At 37.3% G+C, this 25,481-nt stretch overlaps 1 protein-coding gene across 1 annotated transcript in view; it reads left to right on the forward strand.

Moving 5' to 3' along the window:
- DPH6 (diphthamine biosynthesis 6) overlaps positions 1 to 25,481 on the forward strand; it is a 214,869-nt gene that overhangs the window by 186,940 nt on the left and 2,448 nt on the right. The window lies entirely within an intron of this gene.

The following is a 25,481-nucleotide window of genomic DNA, read 5'->3' on the forward strand; positions in this document are numbered from 1 at the left end:
ATCATGTCTCAGGCTGAGTCATGGAAAACATGATACAAGAGTAAAACTTGAAGGCAGGCACAGTGAGCCAACGGCAACAAAACAAGATGTAAAAATCAAGAGGCAGCAGTCTGAAGTTTCTTGATCCAGAAAAAGGAGATGGGACTGACATAAACCAGAGTATAGCAAGCAGGATTATAAAGCCAAAGCTTCTGTTTTAAAAACGTGTTCTTCTGTGCTGAAAATATGATGGGTAGCAAGAAGTAGTAAGCAAAAACATGTGTACAGAAATTCACAGCTTGGATTCTACTCGGTGTTATTTATCAAATTAGGAGCCACTAATATGTTTCTTTGTCCCTGCTTCAGAAGGAAAATAGTGGCACAGAAACAAAAGAAACTTGATAGATCACACACAGTCCTCACCAGTCCTCACACCAACCTAAATGCAACACATCCATCCTGTTGGTTGTTGCCGGTATTTAAAAAAGAACAGGTTTTGTATTAACAGGAGGAAGAGAGGTATTTGAAGACAAAACTTGCCTTTTGAGGCTCCTGATACTGTGAATTACTTATGTGTCTCCTGTGAAGTGCCAAGTGCTGTTCATTGCCATTGGAATCTGCGTGGAGACAGCTGGACTCCATTAAAAGTAGGGGTAGAGTCAGCAGCCAGAGCAGCACAGCTTTGATGCAGGAGAGAAATTCAGCTTTGCCTTGGTATCATGATTCCTAAGCAAACTGGAACTTTCTTCTGAAGCAATATGCAAGTCAGTGATTAGGATAGGCCACAGCTTGCATGGTAAAGTCCAAAGTTTGGGTTTAATGTGGTGAGGGATTACAAAAACAGTGTCACCTCTCATCATACACCACAGTTGCTTAGTTGTTTATTTGTAGTAATGGTCTCTTTTTCAATTAACAAGAACTTCTCAATGCCATTTGAAATACTCACTGTTGTTGACTGAGTAGGCTTAGATTGTTGTCGCCTCTGTCACTGACCTTGTCCGTGACTTCAATACGTGTTTGTGCAAGAGCACAAGATTCCCTAGAAAACTCATGGCCTCCTAAGTGTGTTATGCTTAAGCACCAAAAACTTTTCATGAGTTTAAATTATCTTTTCTAATAATGTTTTTCAGATGGTGTTCTGTCTTTCCTCTCCATATAAAAAGAGATCTAGACAGGACTTGTTGTGTGTGTATTCAAGGCTTTGTCCTGCAGGGAATAGCTTCCTTTAATGATGATTCCATGATATTGTAACGTACATTTTAAAATTAGGCAAAATAGAGAGAAAGAGGAAAGCAATGCAATACTTTTTTGTGGGTTCTTGGTGACGCATAACCTTTTTGTTTGAAAACAGAACATGAAGTAGCCTCTGCATGTTCACTTAATGGTACAAATATTTGACCTATAGTAGTGATAACTTAGCCTTTTACTCTTTATATAAAATCAACTGAGAAATAATACTATTATTTATACAGTTCTTACAGTAAACCTCATGTTATCAATTAAGAACAGCAAGATACTTTGATTATAAATATTTACATTTTAGTTACTGCAAAACACTCACAGATAATGTGGTTTGTAATGTAAAACCTGGTCATGTCTCTAGGATACAAAATAGCCATTGATTATTATTACGTATTTTTCAGAAAGCCCTTCAGAATACAAAATTAAATTGAACACCTAAAATAGTATGTGGGAGCTGTAGGAAATATCATGTTATTCTTTATTAGATTATACTGGCATCAACAGGAAAAAAGCTTTAAAAGAAAGGGCAAAATATGACAGTAAGATAACATGTACAGCATTATAAATTCTTCATGTATGTGTGCATGCATCATGCAAATTGACAAATTTGAAATAATATTTATTTTAAGATATATAAATTAATGTATTTAAGAAAATTGCACTAGCAAATGTGGCACCAGTTCAATACATATGCACGTACCTAACCCACCCATATAAACGTGTATCTGCTTTTCTCAACTGAAGCTTATGTCTAAAATTATCGTGCTAAAAGTGGCCCCATATAAAGGCTATAAGGGAAACAATTTAAACAGTCCTGAAGAACTAAGTATCCAGTAACCACAGGACTGTGATCAATAATTTAAATCAGAAGTGAAGATTAGAAAATTAAATGAAATGTAAAAATTTTGCATTGTCCACACAAGCACAATTCATATGTGAAACTAACCCTTAGAAACACAGTCTGTGAAATTAACTTATTTTGAGCAACTAATTATTATTATCAAAAAGGTCAGCTTCCATGCCACAGTAATATTGTGCATGCAGATATTTTCCTTTCCCTGTTTAGAAGCATAATAGATTTTTTCCTGTGCTTTTTATTTCTATATGATTTTTTTTAGAAATATTGATATTTTCTTTGTATTCTTTTGTTATTTTCTTAAATGATAGGAACTTCACTTTCATAACATAAATAAAGACATTTCAAGCTTTTCCATGCTGCTTAGCCAAATTAAGTGAACGCTGACATTTAGTTACCCAACAGGATGCAGAGATAAAGTATGCCACTAAACGTAGATGCTCAGGAGAAATTTGATTTAGACTGTATCATTTCCTTCTTTTTACAAACCTAAGATAACCTACAGTGAATTCTTCACTTTTAATAATCCAGTTTTTCTAACACAAAGCTTCTCATCTACTTTAAGTTCATTATGACACTGCAGTAAAATAACATTTACAAACTTAAAATGTACAGCTTTCAGATATGGTTATTACTAAAGCTGCAATATTATTTAAAGCACTTCACTTGTTATTACCTATAGAACTTTCATTTTTAATAACTATACTGGGAAAAAAATGTAAAACATGATATTTTAAAAGATGCCAAAATTATTACATAATATTATATTTCCTTTCGTTATCATTTTCTGAGTCAGTTTTGATTTATCCCAGCTTGGAATATTAGGCTAGACATGAAGGGGTAGGAACATTCTTACAGTTAAAAAAAGTATATATACGTATTTTTTTATATATATATGTATAGGTGCACATGAATCTCCTCTGGCTCCCGACTCTCTGCCAAGAAAATTTTCCTCTTGTCAGTCAATTGATCCTAATATCATCTTAGAATAGAGAAGACAGTTTGAAGTACAGAGTTTTTTTCCTTCATGCTGTTTTAACTATGGTTTATATGTAGGTAAATACAAGATCTTTGTGGTTATGTTTAGCTTAAATATTAAGCTTTTCTTTTTTACCTTTGTGTTGCTGAACTGCTTAACACTTTCTGGGGCTTTTGTGTGTTTATTTCACTAAGCAGGGTGTTGACACTTTCTGAAGTTTTAAGAAATTTCAGATGTTTTCTTCTAAGCTGAGCTTCAGGCTCAGTGGTTTTAGAGACCATTTTAAGTTTCTAGTATTATGAAGTCTATCTCAAAAATGTTATACTTCGGTTTTCATGCAAAATGTTATTTGCATCTGATTGCAGCTCTGCAAACTCATCTTGGCTTCTTCTTAAGTTTGCGGTGCCTAGCATTTGAAGTGTTCTGTCTGTTCATAAAATAGGAACGGCATTGGCAATAGCTGTTCCGGGTTCTCCAAACTCATTTTTTAATATACCAGAATTCTATTTTGGAGAGACCATTTCAAGTAATAGAAAACAAATTTTGGCCCTATGCTACTGATCTTGTACTTTATAGACTGTTTCTCGTCTATTATTCTGCCATCCTTTGCCTCACAGGAAACTAATGGGAGATGCATAGTTTTCTTGTAAAGGCTAGATTATATAAGAATGAAACAACTCTGCTTGATTTTCATATAATTGCAAGTTAAATTGCAAGACTGGAAATTGGGGACAAGGACGTTTTGCATCTGAAATTATCAGATTCAGCATTAGAGCTCTTGATACAGTTCTTATGGAACAACCCTTCCCCCAAATTGTTCACCTTCACTAAAAAAACAGACTTGCAGACACACTGTCCTTAGCCAATATTTTGTAAAACAACTGCTGGTGTTCCTGCAGCAACACTTGCTAGTTTTACTAGTAGTGTTAAATTTGCAAAGTGACAATTCCATGTTGGCTCATTTGATAAATGCTCTTTGACGAGATACGAATCTTTATCTCCTCCTAAAGGCTAAATATTTCTACATGTTTGGAATTAATTGCATTAGCTTCATTAATCTGTTTCATGATCTTAAAGCTCCTACGGGTGTTTTAATCTGGTATTTGAGGCAACTTTCTCGATCAACCCCCAAGCTTCATCCTGTAGTTGTGAAGTAGAGTTGACTAGTTCACTAGGTTGACTTAAAGCTGTTTGACTGTGATTGTTGTTGCTTGCCTTCTTTATGGATCACAGATTATATGTTCAATAAAACTCATAAGAAGTCAAGTAATGAACAGGAAAAAATAGAATTTATCTAAAATTTGCTAAAACCTTTTATTGTCCCTAAAAGCATAAGCATGACCTTCTGCTGAAGTGGATAGAAGTTGTAGCCACAGGGAACCTTTCACACAGATTTCATTGCAAGATTGAAGCTAAAATGAAAGGCCAGATAGTTTACAGCCATTCTGCAGGCTGTGGACCAAAAAAAATTATAACTACTGGAGTAAGTTCAAACTGTTAGCGATTAAAGAAAGACTGTCATCTTGCGCAGTGTTCTGTCCATGCAGAGCTTGTTGAAAAGTCATGAAATGCAGCATTAGTGACATTTCCAGGGTAATACACAAACTACTGTAACAAAGAATTACCTGGAAGTAGAAATTCCACTATTTTTACTTTTTCTTGATAAGGGTGTTAATTGTATCATGGACTTCCACTTTTATTCCCCAACTGTTTCCTTAGTAGTCACGTGTTTACATACAGAATGTTTTTAATAGGTGCTGTTATTACCAACTTAAAAGCTAGTTTTTCTTTCTTACACATTCTCATTAACCAAAGAAGGTTCTAAAATTCCCAGTTATGTTTTTCATCTTGTGCCTTCAGGGATGTCACACTGGGGTCTTGTTGGAATTTAGTAAGCAGTGTTTTTAGTGATGAAAAATAAAAAAAATATATACCTAGCTATAGCGCTTTTTATCTTTTGACCCTAGGGGACCTTAGAAAGGAGTTTAGTATCATCACCTGAATTTTACTGAGAAGGAACCTGGACACAAGAGAAGGAGGTAGTGACTTATTCAGTTTTTCTCAGTAAGCCTGTGACAGAAGTTGAACCTTTGTCTCCTGAATTCTAGCCAAATATTTTCCCCAGCCTACTCTCCTTCTGCACAGGAGTGCAGATTCCAAAATGCTAAAAGACATAAAAAGCAGACGATGTAAACAGATGTAAACGAACACAGAGTTCATGAAATCCTGGCTCCACTTAAGTCGGTGGCAAAACTCCCTTCAACTTCAATGGAGTCAGGATTTTCATCAGGCCAGACCATCTTTTAAAGAAAAGAGTGCCATATTTACACTAATGGGTCTTTCAGATCTAATCTCTACTTTTTTCCTATATACAGTTTGAGTTGCCATAGGTCCTCTAATTAAATTTGGTACATAATTTGCTGTCAGCTTATATTTCTTAACCAGACCTTAACACTTTTATTTTAATTCCTTTTGCTTTAAAGAAAAAAAACATGTACTGACTGTTCTGAAACGTACTAAGCTTGGTTTTTATCGTCATCATTCTGACAAATCTGTTTTCTTGGCTTGGTTCCTTTGTATTTTCGTTATATAGGGAGTATTTTATCTGTTGGTAGCAAATTTCATGGTTACTTATAGATACAGTTCAATGAAATATATTTTCATTTATGTTGTGGCCACAGAGTGGGATGAAGAAAGATTGACTATTGAAACTGGTAAGTGTGTTTTGGATTTAGAGCATGCGTGTTTGCTATTAAAAATTACTGATAGCTTTGAAGGTTAGCACAAATTAATTTTGCTCAGTAAGTACTAAACTTACTAATAATTTGTGAATTAGTAATTAAAAGTTTAGAAGAACATGGTTTGCTCCTGACAGTTAAGTTTGTGGTAGAGGCTCTGGCTGTTCACTGTCTCTAGTCTGATTTTATTTGTTTCTTTTTTTTTATGATTAAGCTGAGCTTTTTACTCCTTCACATAATAGTCTGTGACAGTAGGAAATGAGAATGCACTGAGACATAGAAGACAAGGAAGCAGCTTCGAGGCAAAATGAAATAATTTGTAATCAACCAGAAGGAATTGGTCTCGGAGTAGCCAGTGTCTTTAAAAAAGCCTGAGAAAGAAAGTACTTTTCTTTTCCTTAACATTGGTAACAAAACTTACAAACTGCTGTAAGCAGTAAAGTCCATATTGCAAACTGTCATACAATCATAAAATAGTCTCTTACACAATATATTGATAGTGATTTACACAAAGTTGCTCAGGAATGCAAATGCTTTCTTGAAAAAATTATTTCTTGAGGACAATATTCCTTCCTTCTCCTATTCATCTACTCCTCACCTTCAGAGAATTCTGGCTAGTACCTAATTTAATTAAAGTGGTTCCAAAAAGAATATGGCTTATTATTCCTCACAGGAGAGTCTACTCTATCTGGAGAGAAATGGTGACCAGGATCTGAGACAGGAAATGCTTATGAGAGAGGAGAAATTCCATTGAACATTGCATAAAATTGAAGAAAGTCAGAATAGAACAAATCAGATGTATAATGGCCACTTTTAAGTAGTGGTAGTTTCCTGAGAAGCTGCCTTCTTTTTTGAAACTTGAGAAATTAATGAGTATTAATGAACTGTGCCTACATCAAATCACAGTATCCTTTCCAACATATCACCTCTAAAAATATATTGCTGTAATGTTAGAACAGTAAACTGAAAAGCAACTGATACAGAAATTAAACACATCAGCTTGTCCTGCAAAAGTGAAATTATTATTGGTTTTATGTGTGGTGCCATGGAGCACACAGGATATGTATTTCATTTTCTTTTGACAGCTTGGATTCAGTAGTTTGGTTTGTTTTCTAATAATGTGTTTGCTATAGAAAATATTTCATTCTACTGAGCTGACATACTGTTGAGCAATAAAAGGTCTTGGCTTACACAATATGTGTAAAGCTCTGCTCAAAGTGGTAGATACTGACCTGTCACAGGGTAACTGGAACTTCAATATCATATAAGTAAATGAATCTATATATAAATACAAATATACAGTCTACCCTTACTACGAGAGAATTAAGCTTTTCTTATTAAAATGGTTTCAGTGGCTGTGACAAAGACCAAAGACTAAAAATTAAGCGGTTTTGAGTACACTGTGGCTTTAGGCCATACTTTTCAAACATTGCATATGTAAGACTAATTTTGCAAGTAAAGCACCAGCAATGTATGCACATGACCTGTAGTCAAACCCATGAAATAGTCCTGGTAAAGTGGAATTATATAGGCTGTGCTCTAAGAATTCATAATAACAGTAGCATAACCAGTGGAGCGTTATCAAGAGTCAGTGATGTGATTGTATTGCATACACTTAAGTCTTATTTCTTATTGTCAGAACTAATATTAAAGTCATACTTCCATTATCCTTCCTAGTACAGACGTGTCAAACATAGTATAGTATAGGCATATGCCAAACTGTATCTTTCTCTATCACGGAGTATATTCTCTGATTTTTTTCCTAACATAATAAGCTAAAGCTAGCGATGTGGAAAGTGTGCCAGTCATTGGCATTAGGTGAGGATAACATATAAATTTTACAAGTACTGAAGAAAAATTGAAAAGCTACTCAATCTCAGAATGGTTCTTACTAAAAACATTTAATTCTTACTGTGTAGTAAGTCCACATTATTGAGAAGGTACATAATTGTCAGCATTCAGGCATTTTTTATGCCTGACGCTATTCTATATGTATATAAGCAAATGATAATTTCTTTTTTGATGTTCATAACAAATGAAGAGTTAATATTGGGCCTTTCTGCAAAATTATCACGGATTTCCTTTAGCAGCAGTGATTCCTTTCCTGGAGTTATCTTGAGGCAGGATAGCTTTGCCTTGCTGTGCTCTGGCTGGCCAACGTTATCTAGAAGACATTTTCATTGATTCAAAAAGTGACAGAGTACTGTCAGAATTGAAAGACCTGTTTCTAATTGATGGTTAATTGATCTTGAACCAAACCAGAAGAAAAAACGAAGACTCCCAACTGGGTGGTCCTCTTTCGATCTCTTAACATAGGTGGCTATGTGAGGTTGATTTCTTTATGTTCCACCAGCCAGTATAGTCTCTTTTTGTAAGTAATTACAGCTATGTCTAGGTATAGTGCCAGAAAACGTTCCCAGTTATCAGCATTCTCTGTATGGTCCTGAGCCGTTCCTCTCTGCAGCACTTTGTGCAGTTTTCAGGAGGGTTTTGGGCTGGGCAAACTAGCGGGTCACTTAGGCCAGACTCTCATTTGTATCATGTGTATTTGTTTTCTTCAGTGCTTGTTGAAAACTTATTGCATGGGCTTGGGGTCACAATGACCTTATCGAAATTACTCATTTTACCATTGACTTAGAATGGAGTCAGAATTATTTTCTTTAATCCTGTTCCAAATTAAAAATATTTTTTGCATTTCTTGTATTGATTAGTGTTTCCGTAAAACAGATTAACAAGTTCAGTATTAAAATCAGCATCATAGAATCCCATACCTATAGAGGACAGTGTATGTGAAAGAAGAGAACTCTCTCAACCGTGCAGATCATAGTGATCCACCTACAAGTGTCCCCAGTCACGAGATTCAGTAGTTTGCTATCTGAATGGCTTTTCTTTAACACTCTTCTATGACATGCCTGTAGGCTACAAGCATGACCTTCTGCAGTCATGCTGCTACTGCATGCAACTATTTAGAACTCTTTAGTTGAACCCCAGAATACAAGAAGTGGCAACCCCGTTCCGCCAGAATCCTTTCCCCACCTCCCAGCTCCACAGTGCTTTATAAGGATTCTGTGCCAGTAATCCTATATATGTAGGGAAATATATCACTGAGTTAGCACCTCTTGCTTTCACAAAAGCAGATGAAGGCTTACTTTGTGACCCTTAGTTAATAACTACATTAGCTAGAGCAGAAGCAATATATTAGTCTTAGCTAAATTTGGTTCTTTAGGGCTAAAAGTATGTGCGTATAGCTTACCTAACAGTATGTATATGATGTGCTTGCTGCATTAAAAATTACTTTCTATGCTGCATCCATTTGACTACCTCATCTAAACACTGCCCACCAAATGTCGCCACTAAGACTACCACTGACATGCATATCCTTGGGCAGATTGAAATAGCTTCCTTTATTTTAATTAACCTGTCAGAGAAAGCTTCTTTGTTTTCAACACTTAAAATGAAGCTTGGCCTAAAGTCTAAATTTAGCCCTGCAGCCATGATAAATGTGAAGACCAATCACTTTTATAAGGGTTTTGAAATGCTCTCACAGTTGCAAAGAAAAGAGGAAATGCAGACTACAAAGTAGCAGATCTGAGTAAGAAGCTTCCAGTTTATATAGTTGCTTTTCTGATTATAACTGCTTCTAAGCAGCTCATCTATTTCCTTTAAAATGTCTTCCAAGGTAGAATCACTGAATGGCAAACTTCTGTATTCTGCACCTTTTTAAAATTAAACTCTTCTGAGCAATGGGATTGACAAGGAAAAGTTCACTATACAAAGAGATTGTAATATATCTCTAAATAAAGTATGTCTAAATCATTCTTCTGTTACAAGTGTTACATTTTAGCTTTATTGTCTTTTATGAACATTGATTAAATTTTCACTTGAAGATGGTGTTTTGAGACTGGAAAACCATTCCAGAAGAATTTGGAATAGGAAGGATTAGCTGATCATTTAATGTAAGGGACTATGCAATGAAGTCGTCTGCAGTAATAACTCAATGAACCAGAGGTCCTTTGAAATTCCGTGTTGCTATTCTAAACAAGAGTGACGCAATTCACAGTTGCCTGGACAGCTAGGATATGATCAGTTTTGTCTAACTGCCTAAAAGAAGTTAACTGTTTCATTTAACCTAATGACCAAAGTTCTTTGTGTCAGGTGACAGACACCTCCAAGGGACCCTTCGTCCTATAGTATATTTTACAATGGGATTAATAATCTTTTGGAACAGAGGGCTGTTTTTCATTAAATGTCTAGCTTTTAAACTGTTAAATTACATGAGAATAATTCCATCCTGAATTTAAAACAGAATTTATTCTTGGTGCAAACCAGTGGTTTTGATTTTGAATTTTCATGTTTTAAAAATTATGTTTATAACACTCACGACTAATATTAATGAATCACTGTAAATTCTTGTAAAGTAGCCCTCCTAAATGCAACCAAGTCAGAATTAAAACAGTAATTGTGAATAGTGTGAATCGTGCCATTCATTTCAATGGACATATCATTTTGGTATATCTGTACTAAATCCTAAAGTGGTCACTATAGGTCTCAGCCCTACTAACTGTTCCATGTCTGATGCTTTTCGAGAAAAACTCAGCTAGTAACTTTATTCTGCGTCTCAAACAGCCTTAGTGTTGTCTCTCTCATCTAGCTGCCACATTTCCCAGCCACTCTCTGACTGCTTGACAAAACTATATATATAAAGTAAAAAATACCCAAGTCCTGAAAATGTGGCGGTAGTATAAATTATATTAATTTTACACTTGACTTTTTTGTAGTATATCTGATTACAGTCCTTATTTTGTAAGGTAAAATAATATATTTCATTAAGGAGCTGCAGAATTCAAGGCTTAAGAAATATACTAGGTCTTGAGTTTAACATGCCTATACAATTGATTTGTAACTATTTAATTGAAAAAAAAATAATTCGGTCTAATCACTTTTAGCGCATGAGTTATATTCAGCCTGTAAACTCCTTATTATTCATACGCAGAGGAATGTGTCCAATGATTAAGACCCCAAGGATTTGGTTGATAGAATAATCTGCATTTCTAAAGAAAAAATAAGCAGTAGGGTATTTAATGCTTTAAAAGAAAAGTTGTGATGCACGTCAAAGCATAACACTGACTCGTTTTAAAAACAATATCTGCAACTTGCTTGTCCATTGGCTGGTTCACTTGTATATCTGTAATATACAGTCTTGATCTAATAATTGCTAATTATGCAGTTGTTTATCAGCTCATTTGAAACATCCTGAAATTCAGTCTAGCTCACCAAATTGCTGTGCTTAAGGCGTTTTTACATTCTAGGAAATTATAATATCCCCAGAAGGCGAAGAATTAATAATAAAAATCCTCTTTTGTAAAAGATTATCATTGGAGAGCAAATGGAGCAGATCTTCCCTATCTTAGTGCATTTAATATTCTCATTTTTTTCTATGAAAGTTTGATGGAAAGACTATGTGGGGATCACTGTTTTATTAACTTGTTAAGAGACAAATTTACTGAACCAGTGCAGCATATTGATTTCAGTGTCTGCTATATGGAAAAGCAGCAATAGTAATGGGTGACTTTCAGACATTTCCATCTGGAAACTTGCTCATTCTTTAGATGTTTTATGATCTTGATTTATCTGTTCAGGCTGGCATTAAGACGTCAATGTCCTTCTTGTAGTGAGGGGCCCAAAAGGGAACACAGTATTTGAGGTGCAGCTTCACCAGTGCCGAGTACAGGGGGACGATCACTCCCCTAGTTCTGCTGGCCACACTATTTCTGATACAAGTCAGGATGCTATTGGCCTTCTTGGCCACCTGAGCACACTGCTGGCTCATATTCAACCAGCTGTTGACCAACACCCCCAGGTCCTCTTCTGCCAAGCGGCTCTCCAGCCACTCTTCCCCAAACCTGTAGCGTTGCATGGGGTTGTTGTGACCCAAGTGCAGGACCTGGCACTTAGCCTTGTTGAACCTCATACAGCTGGCCTCAGCCCATCGATCCAGCCCTTCAGCAGATCAACACTCCTGCCCAGCTTGGTGTCATCTGCAAACTTACTGAGGGTGTACTGGTTCCCCTCGTCCAGATCATTGATAAAGATATTAAACAGAACTGGCCTCAATACTGAGCCCTGGGGAACACCACTTGTGACCAGCCACTAACTGGATTTAACTCCATTCACCACAACTCTTTGGGCCTGGCCATCCAGCCAGTTTTTCATGCAGCAAACAGTACGCCCATCCAAGCCATGAGCAGGCAGTTTCTCCAGGAGGATGCTGTGGGAAACCATGTCAAAGGTGCTTCCGTGGTTTCTAACACTTCAACAACCCTTGCGTCTTTGCTGCCTCGTGGATCTCCATCCACAGTTTGTCTCATTCTATTGGAAACAATATTCTGACTGTTAGATTTCAGGTTTGATAAGCAATAAACAAGAATCAGAAAACTACCTGCAGCACATTTTTGATCCATTATCAAACATTATTCAACTGATCAAGCATGCAACCATCTCTGGAGTGGAGGAACTTAATATATTTCTTAAAATCCATCGTATAATACAGCTGGCTTGATCTAATTATCTTTATAGTTACAAACATACAAAAGTAAATATCATACCTAAGATATTTAATGAGGAGGAGAAAGGTAGCTGTCAAAATAAATTGAGTTGCTATCCTCTAGGTACTTTTCTTGAAGTTTCTCAAGTCTGTAAGCGTACCTGTCTTCCAAGTTTTATTTTTTGTTTTATATTTTGGGGAAAAAAATCTGCTTAATCTAGGAGTCCAGTGCTGGTTTTATTTCCATTATTCATTTTGGCATTGCATGATTCAAGTATTGCATTAAAAACAAAGATCTCGGAAAGCATGCAGGTATCTGTGGTCCTTCACCCTGCAAAAGGAGTGATCCGTGTAGACAAGGGCTGAAACCATAGCAACACAATTCAGAAACTAATTTTCATATATCTGCACTCTTACCGAATTTTTGGACAAATAGAAAAGTTTGTAAGTTTATTTCTCAGCTGGCTATGTTGATCTCTTAGGAGTCACAAGCTGATTTCTACTAAGAAATCTTAATCATCAAGGTAAAGAGCCTTTGTATTAGCAGCATTAAGATTATGCAGTGAAGTGATTTGCAGGAATTAATTATGTATTTTTTTTGGCCAAGCCATCAGAAATATCTTCTGGAGTTTTTTATCAAGTCTGGCCTTAGAAACTGAAATGTTTTACCTCTCTAAGGTATATGTGATGCCTTCTTTTCTATTGAAAGTCTCAGCATAGAGGAAAAGGGTTTCTATGATTGATTTTGTGTGGAAATGGTTTACTGAACTAAGTGATGAAGAATCTGTACCAAAGCTAATTGAAGTTTTTATCTGAAATTTCAAAGATATGAATAATTCCTCCAGAAATAGAAATAAATGTAGCATTTCCATGACATAAATTTAGATCAATATTTATTATTTTTATGTATCTTATCAGCAAAAGTGTTTTAGAATACCAGACTTGTATGTGCTTGTGGATATACAGTGACCTACTTTGTAGATGTGGACAGAACTGTGTCTGTAAAAGTATGTAAAGTGGGTCTGTAATGTAAAACATAGTTTAAAAGAGTCTTATTGAGGGGTGCATTGAAACAGCACCTTTTACATAAGCTCTCAGATATACTAAGGCAGTAACAATTATTCATCAGGAGATCTCAAAGCATTTCACAAAGGCAGGAAAGTATTTTTTCTATTCTAAAAAATGGAAGTATGAAATTCAGAGATTGATTTTATGAAGCATCAGGAACTGCAGTTGCTCAGAAACATAAAAATCAGACACAAAGGTCCTGCCTGAGACTTAAGGAGACACCTGTCTTTACAGCACTGGGAGCTCTTGCAAAATTAAATAAAGCATAGCTCTGTATGCGCTATTGAAGCCAAACAAAGTTGCCCAAGGACTTCCAGCAACACGGTGGCAGAGCTGGCAATGGCATTCCTGCCTCTTCATACTTTATGCTGGGTCCTTTCCCCTCGACCACCACTTCGTCAATGCATTGCCTGAAATGTGAAATCATCGCCGTTTTTCTTATATCAACCTTAAAATAACAGGTAAGGAGAATGGAATATCAAGAGGTGGTTCATCTCAGGAACGCTGACAAGGTGTGCTGTACGCAAGTGAGCCAGAAGTGCTTTATGACACGTTCAGAACTCGGAGACTGAATTACAGTTTTAGTAATCATCAGTTCCCCTTCTTCTCTGTCATTTCTTTGTTTAATATATTGCATGGAAGAGACTTATGGTACAAGTTTTATAAGCTGGCAATAAAAATATAACAACTGTTGTATTAAATTATTTAAGTTGTAAACCATTGTAAAAAGCAGAAAAAGTTATATCGATATGGAGCCAGAAAAAATGATTATGATGGAGTATAAAATATATTGTGCTGATTACTACAGAATTTTTGCCCAGTTTAGCATATTGTAAATCTTTGGTTGGCCTTAAGAATGAAACTGCAAGCAGATTTTACTAAAGGGTTGTGGCAAGTGGTTTAAGAAAAATGAAGCTAAAATCGGACTTATAATTTAAAAACAAATCAGCAAAAATGTGACAGCAAACAAAAAATATCTAAAAGGTCAAAGAAATAGTGGCAAAGCGAAGGATCAATGAATTTAAACCTTCCAGATTTCCCCTGAGAGAAAGCTAGAATTCTGGAGGAATAAATAACCAACTTTTATATTTTAAGCAAGTAGATTATTACTTTATTCTTTTGTGCTAGCCTTTACCAAAAAGAGAGGTGCCAGTCACTTTGAATCTGGCTGTATTGATGTTAGTAGCATTTGGTAGCGCTACGTGTACCTTAACTAGGTACTAAAATTACAAACGGAAACATTTGCAAGAGGACACAAATACATTTAGGATGAAGTTCTGACTAGACATTATAAGATCCAGTTTTCCTTTCTTCTGTCTCTTTCCTCTTGGTAAGTCAAAAATGAAACTGGTTAGCTGATGATGATCATTATTATTATTAATAATAATAATAATAAAAATAACAACAACAACAACAGCCCTTTAGCATCTTCATGTTTCACCTTTTTGTCTTACTGGAGTTTTTAGGGCTTTAATGACCCTACGTGTTCTTGTGGCAGGTTGTAGATGAGTTTTCTTTGCCCTGCAAAGTGATTTGGCAAAAATTCAGCTAGGCTGAGCATATTTTGTTGCCCTCCTTTCTACCCACATGTGCTTTCTGCAAAAAGAGAAAAAGAGGTGATGGCCTGATTCTAATGAATCCTCCTAACAATGGTGTAATTGAAAAACTACCTTGAAAGAGAAGCCTTTTAAAAAAAAAAAAAAAACACCTACTCATTCAGCTAATGTAGTGTAGAAAATACTGGGAAGAGCACTCCAGTGATGATGTTCCAGGAAAGAAAGAGTGGTTCTCTGTGAACAAATGTTGATGGCTTTCTGTAGCCTGTCCTTCTCACTACCATGTTTTGCAATACAGTGGGTACGATACACCCTGACAAGTTAAGGCCCATGGCATAAAGTATCAGTGTTGACCAAAGAGAGGGCTGTGTGTGCATCTTTGCTTTACTTTAAAACTGACATCTCTTCTTGAACAATTTATTTCCTCTAGCAGTACTGCAACATTGTTAAAACCAGATCTCATACCGCAGATCACATCTTTAAAACAGAAGGAGGCATGAGGATAAATCAAAAGCATGTTGTGCTGTGCCTGATAGGTTGGCCTTCTGTTTGTGGGAAAGATAAAGGTCACCCTTCCATCACTCGCACTTCATGTTTCTTAAAAGTGGTTAAAGCATCACATCCATTTTCCTTCCGAGCATTTGCAATTTCATTAATCCAGTATCTCTTTGAGCTAATGTAGTTTTTGATGGAGATGTGGCTTAAGGCTCCAGAACTAGAAATTCCTGTCGAAGCAGCCAGTGTTCAAGCAGAGGAACTGTCAGTGCTGCTGACTGACTGGTCACCTGTGGGTACTGGCCCACCGGGGGGAACATGGAACCCCTAAGCAACGGGCCAGAGCCGGGCAGCTTTTCCATTCACTGCTGGGCTATGCTGTGTACTGTACCTGTCACCCGTGTGGCTATAAATCACAAAATGTACAAGAGGTACAGGAGGCAGTGCAGTTTGTATAATTCCAAAAGGCCTTCTCCAAAAGTGTTTTAAAAACAGATGTTTAGCACCATGTATTTTGGTGATGAAACATTCTTCTTTTTTTTTTTTTTAATATATATATTTGTGTAATAATTTAACTTTATTGCAGCCTTTTGTGATACACCGTGGTATAAAATATACAGTAATGTTTATTAAGCTATCATAAGACAGTCAGCTGTATAGCCCCTTGACAGGTATGATGATAGACTATTTTGGCATAAAGCCCACAGGTAACTTTCAAATAACCTGTAAACCACCCTAGCTGCTGATGGTGGAAGAATGGCAGAGGCCCCTTGGCAGTGGTGGTGTTTGACACCAGAGCAGGTGGAACACAGGCAGCAGTGCTCCTCTGGGACTGTGATTTTAACAGCTAGAAATCCAAAAGCAGTCCAAGCAAAAGGATGATTCAGTTCTTGGCCACTGTATTGTTGTTTGTAAGTGTGCTCACTGTAGTGTGCTCTCAAGAGGAAGAAGAGGTGTACGGTGGGTCAGAATTTGCGGTCAGTTGTTGGCTTTTCCACAAATTACCTTAACAAATCATGTAATTTTGGCACAGTTTTCTATGACTCAGTTTCCTGCCTGTCCTACATTCCTTTTTCAGCTCTCTATTTTTTTGTATTGATGGTAAACTCTTTGTGCTAGACCTTGTCTGTTATTTAGTGTTTATTCAGTGCCTGATAAAATGACACATAAGTCTTGCTGAAGGCTTTTATAAATTATGCTGTTAATAACTTCAAGTTAGAGCAAAAATGACTTGCAGCTCACATCACTATGTGGCCAAGTTTCAGACCCTTTTTCTTTCATTTTGCTGTCGGTTGACACAGTTGAATGACTCTCCCAGTCTCCCGTTCCCAAATCTGTAACAAACTATGAGCTCACATTGCACAGGAAGCACTAGCAGTGAGATTTATTTGTCACCCTTGGAGGCCATGAAGAGGAACAAAAGACTTTCATCTCTCTTCTTTTGTTCCTTGACTGTAGGGTATAAGAGGGTCCTGATATCTTGGGTCACTGCCATACAGGATAAAAATCCAATTAATGTAAATCTGCCAGATCAAGGGGAGGTAGTTGCGTGGCTATCGAGAGCCCACAAACTGCTGGGTGGATCATCAGCAACCTCTGGCAGCGTGATTTCCCCATTAAAAAAGAAGCTGGGTTTTGTTCTACCTCTAAATATTGGTCTACCCTTCTTTTTAGCCTGCTCCAGCTAATTTTGCGTAAGTTATCAGATGCAGCAGTAATGAAATTTTGGTCATTTGTAGAGTCACTCTAGAATTAAATTGGTGACCTCAGGACGAAAGGCAGTGAATGCCATGGCCACTCTTTGTTACCTCTTCCAGGCAGCTTTGATTAAACTGTGCTGTGAAGCCAGATGTGGATCAATATGAATGATCTTCATCGACCTAATAATGTATTTAACATGTTTGGTGCACTTTTATCTGGTTTTGTTACGATAAGTTGTTTACATTAGTGCAGCAGATTGATTTAAAGTTTCAGGGCTCTTTACAATGGTAAACATCTAGAAATAACCTCATTAGTTTGCACATGGTACTATATATAAATATGTAATCTACTGTGCAAGCTCCTAGGCAGGTGTAAATCAGCATAGCTACAGTGTACTGCAGTTGAGAATCTGGCCTAGAAACTGAAAACGATTATTCCATCAGTATTATTTTAAATGATCACAGCTTAACTCGACATAAAGCAAGGACCATATGATCTTCTCCATACCCAGTCTAAAGAAGCTTACTGCAAAGTCTTTTAGAAACCTCTTCTATTATTTGTAGACTAAATTCTTCCACCAGCAGATGTATGTGGTATCCATTAGTTATATAAACATCTCTTCATGGTCATGCCTTCTGGATGCACTATGTCCAACCAGATATTTCTTAAACCCATTGGTTTTAGAGACTATTTAGCAGATTTGAATAAACGAACAAATGTGGAAGCTGTACCAAACATATCATTTGGGGATGTCAAAGCACTTAACAAACATTGTTACAACCAAGTCCATGCGTAACCACTGAAGGACATATTTGCTTCAGTATGTCTCATGACAGCTTCTTAAAAAATATACTTAAGTGAATTTAACACTTGTGAAAGGTGCCAGATTGACAGACCCTGGAGATAAAAGTTCTTGCATTACCAGCAGGCACAGCCGAGCTTCCCACACACAGTGCCCCACCAGTGTCCCCAACCCTACCTGGAAGGCACAGCGACCAACTGTCCTACAGCTTGCAAATCTGCGCCATCTCGTGCTCTTGGACTATGGGCCAAGAGTCAGTAGCTGTAATGTGACCTAAAGGTGAGAAAGCAAGTTTCATAATTACTGCACAGGTGCTGTTGCAGTTGATCATTTTCACACCAAGTTTTCAATAATCTGGAAAAAAAACCCAAGAAAGTGCACGTTTATCTGATTTTGCATACAACAAAAAATGTGCGTGTGAGCCTCTAGTGAATCCTGCAGTTTTATCTGTCTGCCTAGGCACATTCAGATGACTACATGAGCAAACAAGTGCTTGCACATGCTGTGAAGTGCATTCTTAGATGTCTCTTAAAAAATGGGTCCTTACTGTTTCATGTGTTCGTAATAATCTGTTTCCCTTCATAACTCATCCCTGCTTGGTGTCATTACAGCCCATCCTCCCCAGAGATTTTGAGCACAGCTGGCATACAAGTTCAATAACCATCCACCCCTTAAAGAGACTGGGTCGTTACGGGGTTGAAAGATAGCACACACGGAAAACAGGCTCGTGATCTTTGCACTCTGTCATGGTTTTAGAAAAAGCACAAGTTCTTCCCTGACTGATTGTACTCGGAAAGTTCAGTCCTCTGTTCTCTTTGAAATTATATTTAGACCTCACTGTGAGTACTGGAAGGGCAGGCTTAAGTGTTTCTTTATTTAGTGCAGAAGGTTAATGACATTTTAAACAAAAGTGCACATTTATAACCTTGTATAGGCCGATTCTGAACCTGTATGTAGGACATGGCTAAAAACAGAACACTGGAAAACACAAAGCGATGAGTTTTCATGCTCTGCTATTTTCTAAGCTATAGCTAGCAGCTTGAAAGAATTATTATGGAAGCTAAATCTTAATTCTTTCTACTGAGAAACAGAAATAACTAATGTGCAGAAGAGCTCGGCAACGTTTGTTTGTCTTTAAAAGAGTCACATTTCTTTCTGCAACTTGCCGTTGATGTGCTTGGTAACATACCTAATTTGACTGGTACTGTGTGTACTTTGGAAGGTAACTTCAGTATATCCAGAGAGAGTTAGCTGTATAATTGTCTTAGGGATGGCTTTTGGGATTGAAATTGTAATTGTTATAAATATCAGTATAAAACCTCATCCGATGATTGTGATTGCTTGATTTGCCTACCTCCTCAGCAGTCCTGGTGTGTCTGTTACACTGTACAGCTTTAGAAAGAGTTCATACCAGCTTTCCAACTAAGCTGAGGTTTAGGTTTCAAAATCTGGGCAGAAGTTCAGTAGAGAATGTATACTTGGGAGAGGATGTTTTAAGAGGATAGTATCCATGAACTCTGCTTAAATATCTTGCCTCATTCAGCCTCAGTTCTCCTGTGCAGGCTGTCTGCTGGAAAACAGAGATGGACCATTTTAGGTCATCTTCTCCTTTACAGGTTTGTTCTCTTTAGTACGTGGTTTCTTGTTTGGTCTAGCCTCGTTTCAAATATCCAGTGTAGCTGAGCCAGGTTTTGTTTGGGGCTGGTTTTTTTGTCTGCTTCTATTTGCATAGTACCCCAATGGCATTTTCACTTCATTCATTTTATTACATAGTTTCTAATTTTAACTATATCATGTTATAAATTCCGCTTCAATCTGCTACTTATTACCTGCAAGTACTACTAAGTCTTTTTTCATCAACCACCTTTTTAAGATTCTTTGAGCTAGTAGCTGGCCTTTTACTTGCAGAAAGGCAAAAGGCTTTTCTTGTCTGCTAGTAAGAGGGGAGGAGGAGAATGCCAGGGACCTTCTCTTACAGAAGGACAATACTCCACTCCCAGACAAAAGCAGAGGAAGGGAAATAGATGTTTACCTGTTTTTCCTAAGATGTACAGTAGTATTGGGCACCACTGAAAACATTCTTTAGAAGGCTTCCTAAAGTTTACCTACCCCATTCTGAAGCTCCAAGGATGTGTCTCAGTTCATTAGTTTGAAAACTCTTTTTCAAAAAATATTTTAAAAAAATAGATGTGAAGTATTATTTTTAATTTTGTTTAGGAAAGGCCAGAAATCAGAATTCCATATTAGGGAAGGAAAGGAGAGAGGTTCTTTCATGACTGAGTTAAACAGAAGCCTTCAGAAGAATAGAAAGGGGTTGGTTCATTCCCATCTTCATGTAACTTGAATTACAGGGTTTAGTAAGTGAAACGGATCATAAGCTAAACCCTGCAGAGTCCAGAAAGCTCTAATTAACGCCCACAGCGAGTAACTTTTCTGAAATTGGTCTTTAATCAAACTTTGCTCTGAAAACAAAACAAGCTATCGTGGCAGCTTGATAAAAGAGATGCATTGCCAAGGCTGACAGGCCCACAATCAAACCAGCACTAAAAATAACTGTTTTGTCTACTAATTTTCTTTCAGATGCTAAAAAAATGTATTAGCTACAGTCTAAAAAAACTTCCATAGTTACTCAGCCAAGTGACTCAGCTCTAGAAGTGAGGTTCCTGTAAATGTTAATGCCCTCCCTGATTATGAGTGAGCCCTCTTTCCTTCCCACACCCTCCCATCGAAGCAGGGGAACAGCAGAGAGGTTGGTGAGGCTGGGAGGGGAAGAGGCAACTTCTGGATTCTTTCAGAGCTAGTCATTTGAGGCCAGTCGTCCCTCTCTCCTCTTGCTGCTGGTGGTGCAGAGCGCAGGCATCCTCGCTGACTAACTAGTGTAGATTAAGATAAGCCAATCACTCATTTTTCTTGTATCTCCCATGAACAGTAGGGTCCATGGCTGCTTCCTTGCACACTCACAACTTCTCCTTACTGATTCTGAGAGCAGGAGTTATCAGTAAGGCATGCAGGGAAGCACAGCTCATTTTCCTCTTCCTCTGCTCAGCTACAGAAAATGTTGCTCAGACCCCTGCGGTACCCATCCAACCCTACAGTGACTTTCATTATGTTTTCACCATAGCCTGCATAAAAACATTGCTAGAACTGTTTTTTCGGGTTTGGGATAGATTGCAAAGGGACACAAAGTCCACTGCACAAACAGGACTAGCAGTAAAATATAATAAAACTGTAGTCTTCCCTTTAGAGCAGAGTTTTATCTCAGTAGAAGAAAGACATGGACCTGTTGGAGCGGGTCCAGAGGAGGGCCACAAAAATGATCAGAGGGATGGAACACCTCTCCTGTGAGGAAAGGCTGAGAGAGTTGGGGTTGTTCAGCCTGGAGAAGAGAAGGCTGTGGGAAGACCTTATTGCAATCTTTCAGTACTTAAAGGGGGCTTATAAGAAAGACGGGGACAGACTTTTTAGTAGGGCCTGTAGCAATAGGACAAGGGGTAATGGTTTTAAACTAAAACAGGGTAGATTCAGACTGGAGATAAGGAAGAAATTGTTTACAGTATGGGTGGTGAAACGCTGGAACACATTACCCAGAGAGGTAGTAGATGCCCCATCCCTGGAAACATTCAAGGTCAGGTTGGACGGAGCTCTGAGCAACCTGATTGAGTTGGAGATGTCCCTGCTGATTGCGGTCAGGGGGTTGGGGGGGTTGGACTAGATGACCTTTAAAGGTCCCCTCCAACCCAAACTGTTCTATGATTCCATGATTTCATTTGGTGAATGGTCTGCTGGGTGAAGCGTTACCCTGTTTTGTATGTATCTGTGCTTACAATTCACAGTATTTTATGAACAAACTAGCAGAGTCCTATCAGTCTGGATCCTAATAAACATATCCTTCACAGAAGAGGTTGCAATCATCTGAAATGGTTCTTTGGTATTAGGGACAAGCTGAAAGAGGATGGCTAACATTGGCTTTCGTGCTTCCAGTCCAGGCTGTATTTTCATCTGTTATGTGATTACTTGAAAAAGACATTTTCATTGTTATAACTAAACTAGTTTGATGCGAATAGCAAGAAGCCCTTCTAGTATAGATGGGTCCATAAATGCAAGACAAACTGAAATGAAATGTGACGAATCCTTGAAGATACATTTTTATTAAAGAATTATTTGCAAATACAGACTTGTGCAGATCTGAGTGGCTGTCATGGCATCTGACCAGGCATATATTTGTAGAGACCTGAGTTCCAAATGCAACTGCAACTCCCTCTGTAATTTCTTTTTTTTTTTTAATTTGGGGATATGTATACTTTACAAATAGGTTTGAAATGGTAAATTTCGGGGTTTTTTGAAGTCTAAATTATGCCAGTTACTTGTAATTTTTTTTTAAACAAATGTGATTATGTATTTACCATGCAACAGGAAAGCTCATTCATCAATTGTTGACTTTGAAAGAAGGGAGAGAAATCTAGACACAGCTTAAGAAATCTCCACAACACGGATTAGATTTTGAAAGTTACGTAGCAAAGAACACGAATTCTTTTATTGTCATAGTTTCAAAGACTGGCTTAGGTAATCACAGCTTTAAAGCAGTTTCACAGCCTTATCCAAATTCATATTGGTCATTTGTCTCATATATCATGGCAACAGACTTCCTCTGCAATTCAGAGCAGCTGCTTAACTTGTATTCAGATAAATATCCCAGGCCAGAGTGATTGAAGTGCATCATCAGTATTGCGTGAAGGAGCTTACATCATCTCTAGAGCTGTACCTAATCTGGTCTGCCAAAAGGTGCCAGGGAACTCCCCTTTTTACCAGACCTTAACAAAACTCAATTACACCCTGATCATCATTAGAAGTATGCAAATCATCACTATCCTGATATTATAAATAAGTAGCCAAAGTCAGACTGTAACTCACTCAAAACGAGAAGGACCAAAGGAAATTAGTGTAATAACCAGATAAATAATCAGAGTAGTTGGCTTCTAAAGCAAGTTCCATTTCCGTCCTCCTAAGTTTAGTTATTGTTGATTTCCCTCTTTTTGTGCATATGAGTGTTTCCCACTTGAAAAAAAATCAAGACTTACTTCAAATTTGATAATTTTGGAAGAAATTTATAACAACATTGAGTAACATATCTTTGGCCAGTTTTCCCTGGAACTGGCAGGCTCTTAGTATTTTTGAAGATCTGGCTGATATGTTTTCAAAATGGAAACACAATTATTTACAAGATGTTGCCTCCATTTTTGCTGTGGGCAGAGCAATTTTGAAAACCTGGTCCCTTAACAGGGAAATGACCAACATGAGCAACATGAAATAATGTCATCAAGAATAGTAAAGCAAACCATAAGGTACCATATGAAAAGCCAAGTATTGGACTATGCAGAATGTCCATATTATTGTCATTTAAAATCTTCACAGCTACAACAAAAAATCAGCACAAACTCATATTTTGCAAAGTGACTCGCTTTTATATTCCAACAGTATATTTTTGTTTACTGGGCTTATTTTGGACAGGAAGGTATTAACTAAAATGAAGCAAGCCAATTGTACAGGGTTTCTTTTAAAATCTTATATTCCGCTATGTCATTTTATATTATCTTAAGTAAAAGTGGGGGAAAAATCCTGAACTGATTTCTTTGGCACATAAGCCTCATAAACAGCAGTAAAACCAGATAATTTTTTTAAAAGCACATTGTCCTTCCTTGCTATGGTTGTAAAGCACAGAGACATTCAGCTGGATGTTTAAGAAAGGGAGGGGAGGTCTCCAGCTCCTCATGTTTCACCTTTTCATTGCTCTGCCTGATCATTTAAGGTAGAGGCTTGTTCCAGACAGCTTTAATTAAACTATGCTGTGAAACTGTATATAGATCAATGGAAATGATCCATAACAAGAGGCTAATCATGTCTTTAACAGCGTTCAGTCCAGTTCAATCACCTTCTACCATTTCTGTGGCTTTACATTCATGTGGCAAAGCCTTGAATGTGTGTATGTATTTTTTAATCCATCTCATTAGTGACCATATGCTTTGGCTTCAAGGGAGACAAGAACTGTCTGCAATCTGCCAGGGATTTAGGGACATCAATAATTTGTGAATAGTCATGTTGGTACTGGTCGAAGGGTTAAGTGTTCTGCACACCAGGGGCACATCTTTTGGGACTGGAACTCTTAGTCAACTGTTAGGAACCTGATCCCCTGTGAGGCATCTTTTCAAAGTACATGCTGCATGTCAGATCTCCGCAGCTGAAGCAATGGAGCTTTATTAGCTCAGGGATTTAAAAACCTGCTCTAAGCAATGTAACAATATCTTTTGGTTAAAAAGTGAAGGAAAGATAGTAGTTGTAATATGAAAGTGATTTTTTATGTACTGGCTAAATGTGATCTTCCTTTTTGCTACCATTTTCCTTTTCAATATGAGCTATCAGATTACTCCTCCCCTGCAAATATCCAGTGAAGCAAGAGTATGGCAGCAATCATGGGGACCTGATTTTGGAAACCTAAGTGGATTCTGTGGCCTCACCTCATACTGCCTAAATCCTGCTGAAGCCAATGACAGCACAGATGTAAAAATCGTCTTCCTAATCATTTGGAATGGCCCTTTAGGAGCTGCCAGGACATTGTTCTATCTACTTAGTGTGAAAAGCACCTTTAAAAACAAAAGCTTACAGTGTTAGATTGTGCCATGTTATATAGAAGAGCTGCTAAGTCAGCGTGAGAGATCATCAAACTATTGATCTCAGTATCCTGTCCTTACAGGAATGGCAGAAATAGATTGTAATGCCAGAATTTTTGGTGAGAGAGGGAAAGACTTTGAATTATTTTTGATCATTTTAAGTTTTGGTTATGTCCATATCCCTCAGCTGTCCCCAGGTCAATAGAAAAATGCATAGTGGTGCAGAAAGAAGCTTTGTATGGAACCTGTGTATGGAACTTCTGCTGACCAGTTTGGAGTAGCGGAGATCCATCTTACGGGATGAAGCTCGCCTGCATCCGGCGAATTTCATGTAGTAATAACAATTAATGCTGACTGTCACAGGAAACGAAATGAAAACATGCACAATACACACCACCTGTTTGCTGCTTGCTCATCAGCTGGTTTTGTTTGTACTTTAATGAACATTCTGTATCAGGGCAGATTAAAGAACTTTAAGACTGATATCAGTCACATGTAGCTCCTGTTAAAGCTCCAGTAAACACACTGACTGTAACTCTCTGCCCTTTACTTGTTTTCACTTTCAAGATCAACTTTTATAAGTAAGGTATGCAACTGAGCAAACACTTCCATAAGTGATATAAAGGAAAGAAATTTTTGAAATCTTTGTAGTCGAACAAAGAGTTACATACTTCAGAAAACACTCATACTCATGACTGAGGCTCTTATTTATCTAAAAGCATAATTTGCACGAGTGAAAAAAATATAGATTGTGTCTTTATTAGCCTCACATCATTAAAAATACACAATTAGTATTGGAGGACTTAGAGTAACTTATAGCAGATAAAATATATAGCTTTCAATTTTTGGATCATGT

The sequence above is a fragment of the Nipponia nippon genome, unplaced genomic scaffold (genome assembly GCF_047370975.1).
Source record: "Nipponia nippon isolate SJK-2023a ecotype South Korea unplaced genomic scaffold, ASM4737097v1 scaffold_10, whole genome shotgun sequence".
NCBI classification, from domain to species: domain Eukaryota; kingdom Metazoa; phylum Chordata; class Aves; order Pelecaniformes; family Threskiornithidae; genus Nipponia; species Nipponia nippon.